The 3,554-nt window shown below is 49.2% G+C and overlaps 1 long non-coding RNA gene across 1 annotated transcript in view; it reads right to left on the bottom strand.

Annotated features, from left to right (window-relative positions):
- The window catches only part of LOC107107016, a 7,589-nt gene extending 5,908 nt beyond the window's left edge, over window positions 1–1,681 (bottom strand). Inside the window, exons 1-2 of the long non-coding RNA XR_001482383.1 lie at window positions 1,644–1,681; window positions 767–924 (exon numbers count right to left, since the gene is read on the bottom strand). This is a non-coding gene — a long non-coding RNA (uncharacterized LOC107107016). The remainder of the gene's footprint in view (window positions 1–766; window positions 925–1,643) is intronic.
- Window positions 1,682–3,554: the final 1,873 nt, after the last annotated feature.

Genomic DNA, 3,554 nt, shown 5'->3' with positions numbered 1-3,554 from the left:
GCCCAAAAATCGGGGGTTTTTTTTTTTTTTTGGCAAGCCTAGTTTGGGGAGGGGAGGGACCTCAGCAGGGTAAAACGTACAGTTGCCAACTCTGGGTTCAGAAATACCTGGAGACTTGAGGGCGGAGCCTGGGAGAGAGCGATTTAGGGAGGGGAAGGACCTCCGTCGGGCATAATGCCACGCATCCCACCTTCCAAGGAAGGCATTTTCTCCAGGAGATGGGGAATAAACGTTTTAAATGAGCGAATATTAAATAAGTAATTTATGTGGTCTGGGGATCAGTTGTGATTCCGGGAGAACTCCAGCCCTCACCTGGAGGTTGGCGACCCTATACAATGCCAGTCCACCCTCCCAAGCAGCCATTTTCTCCAGGGGGGAGGCTGACCAGGGTCATCTGGAGATCGATTGTAATAGTGGGAGATCTCCAGCAATGCTCCCTCTAAGCTGTGGAGTCTTGTGAGCAACAATTCTCCTTTGTGAGCTGCTGGCATTAAAGTTCTGAGTGAGTGATTTGGCTACTGCATAAATTAGTTTGCTCTGGAGCCATCCTCCCTGAGCTAAAACAAAAATGTGTGAGCCAGAGGCTAAAAAACTGTGAGCTAGCTCACACTAACTCAGCTTAGAGGGAACACTGATCTCCAGGTACCCCCTGGAGGCTGGCGACCCTAACCCAAAGCTGTTTACATCGTTCTCCTCTATTTGATTCTCTCCTCACAACAACCCCGTGAGGTAGACATGTCAACGAACAAGAGCGCACTCTACTTACAGACCGTTGCGGCTAAAACCAGGATCATGACCAGAGAGACAAAATGTTGGTTTTGGGAGGCAGCCATTTTCTCGGAGTCCTCAAAGACGAGTCCCAAAGGTTGGCCTGAGAGGTCGAAGGGTGACGCCAGAGGGTTGCTTGGCTGTCAAATGGATATTCTGAAGGAGAAGAAGAGATTGGACTTATACCCCGGCCCTTCACCACCCGAAGGAGTCTCAGAGTGGCTTACAAACTCCTTTCCCTTCCCCTCCCCACCACAGACACCCCTGTGAGGGTAAGTGGGGCTGAGAGAGCTCTGAGAGAGAACTGCCCTTGAGAGAACAGCTCTGACGGAACTACGGCTTGCCCGAGGTCATCCAGCAGCCACTAGTGGAGGAGTGGGGAATCAAACCCGGTTCTCCCAGATTAGAGTCCACGCACTTAACCACCACACCAAACTGGAAGAAGAGATTGGATTTATACCCCGCCCTTCACTACCCAAAGGAGTCTCAGAGCGGCTTACAAACTCCTTCCCCTTCCCCTCCCCACAACAGGCACCCTGTGAGCAATGTTCCCTCTAAGCTGTGGAGTCTCGTGAGCACAAATTCTACTTTGTGAGCTCCTGGCATTAAAGTTGTGAGCGAGCCATTTGGTTGCTGCTCAAATTAGTTTGCTTTGAGGCCCTCCTTCCTGAGCTGAGGCAAAAATCTGTGAGCTGGAGGCTAAAAAACTGTGAGCTAGCTCACACCAACTCAGCTTAGAGGGAACACTGCCTGTGAGGCAGGTGGGGCTGGGAGAGCTCTGACAGAAACTGCTCTTTTTCAAGAACAGCTCTGCCAGAACTACGGCTTGCTCAAGGTCATCCAGCAGCTGCAAGTAGAGGAGTGGGGGATCAAACCTGGTTCTCCCAGATTAGAGTCCGCTCTGCAGCAAAAGAATCCTGGAGAATGTATGTGGGGGGGACGGACAGTTTTTATAGACTTGGGGGCGGGGGCGGTAGAGGACTGCCTAATGAAATTTAACGGCGCTCCTATATCGCCGATCACGAGAAAATCTATCAGTGGCTTCCGAAAAAGAGCTGTTTGTTTGGGGATGGGCGGAGAGGATTAGATTGCCTGGCTAAAAGGGACGAGGTTCTCCATTAATGTGTCATTGCCCCTGGCAAAAGGCAGGCCTCCGCTCAGGGAAGTTTCTGCCACAAGACATTTGTTAACTTTTAGGGTAACCAGACCGTTTAGCCAGCTGCGGCCTTTCCTGGGCAGAGATCTGGCTGCTGAGAATAAACCGCATTCTTGCTGAAATCACTCTCCGACTCGTTGTTAAGCGCACGACTTAACATTTTTCATCTTTACATTACTTCGAATTCAGTATATATAAAATATAATAATTAGACAATCAATTATACATCTCCAAAAATCATTCATTTTCAACATGTATGATGTTCACTAGTTCTTTGCTTACAAATTATATTTTCCTTTTGTGCTTTAGCCAGTCATATGTACTTTTCCATCTTTTCCAGAATACATTTTAGGGACGAGGTTCTCCATTAATGTGTCATTGCCCCTGGCAAAAGGCAGGCCTCCGCTCAGGGAAGTTTCTGCCACAAGACATTTGTTAACTTTTAGGGTAACCAGACCGTTTAGCCAGCTGCGGCCTTTCCTGGGCAGAGATCTGGCTGCTGCGGCGACGCATGCCCTGGTTACCTCTCGATTAGATTACTGCAATGCGCTCTACGTGGTGTTACCCTAAGGCAGTGATGGCGAATTTTTTAGAGACCGAGTGCCCAAACTGCGACCCAAAACCCACTTATTGATCGCAAAGTGCCAACACGCCAATTTAACCTGAATACGGAGGTTTTACTTTAGAAAAAACAACTCATACATTAACTTAAGACAATCCAAACAAAGTCAGGAAAGCAATCCCAAAGGCTTTCATTGACTTAAATATTATTTGGCCTAGAATTCCACGCTTTAATGATGGTCTGGGCCTGGCTGGGGCGATGGCACGCGTGCCCACAGAGAGGGCTCCGAGGGCCACCTCTGGCACCTGTGCCATAGGTTCGCCACCACTGCCCTAAGGGGTTGTGAGCAATGTTCCCTCTAAGCTGAGGAGTCTTGTGAGAAAAAATTCTACTTCGTGAGCTACTGGCATTAAAGTTGTGAGCGAGTGATTTGACTGCTGGATAAATTAGTTTGCTCTGGAGCCATCCTTCCTGAGCTGAGACAAAAATGTGTGAGCCGGAGGCTAAAAAACTGTGAGCTAGCTCACACTAACTCAGCTTAGAGGGAACCCTGGTTGTGAGGGTCTCCTGAGGTTGTTGGGGAATTAGCCAGGAAACCCAAACAATGCGAGAATGGAGTGATGAAGCAGTACCTCCACCTACGTTTACTGGGGATTTCCCCCTCATTAGAACTCTCAAAACGAACAAGGCCGTGATTCACGGAATGGTTTTTATTAGAGAATTAAAGAATAAAATCAGAAGCTCGTTAACTGAAGAGGACTGCCGAGAGCCAGTTTTGTGTCGTGGTTAGGAGCGCAGACTCTAATCTGGGAGAACCGGGTTTGATTCCCCACTCCTCCACATGCAGCTGCTGGTGTGACCTTTGCAGGGTGGACTCTCTGGCATTATACCCCGCTCTGAGGTCTCTCCACTCCCCAGGCTCTAACCCCAAAATCTCAAGGTGTTTACCAGCCGGAGATTTTGAGAAGGGAGCTTGGGGGAAGGCAGTTTGGAGAGAGGACGGCGTTCCGTTGGGAGAGAGTCCACCCTCCAGTTTGGTCGTAGTGGTTAGGAGTGGCGGACTCTAAT

This window comes from Gekko japonicus, unplaced genomic scaffold (assembly GCF_001447785.1).
Source record: "Gekko japonicus isolate JY-2015 unplaced genomic scaffold, Gekko_japonicus_V1.1 scaffold8553, whole genome shotgun sequence".
NCBI lineage: Eukaryota > Metazoa > Chordata > Lepidosauria > Squamata > Gekkonidae > Gekko > Gekko japonicus.
The sequence above is the reverse complement of the archived record's forward strand: the minus strand, read 5'-3'. Positions and strand labels throughout refer to the sequence as shown.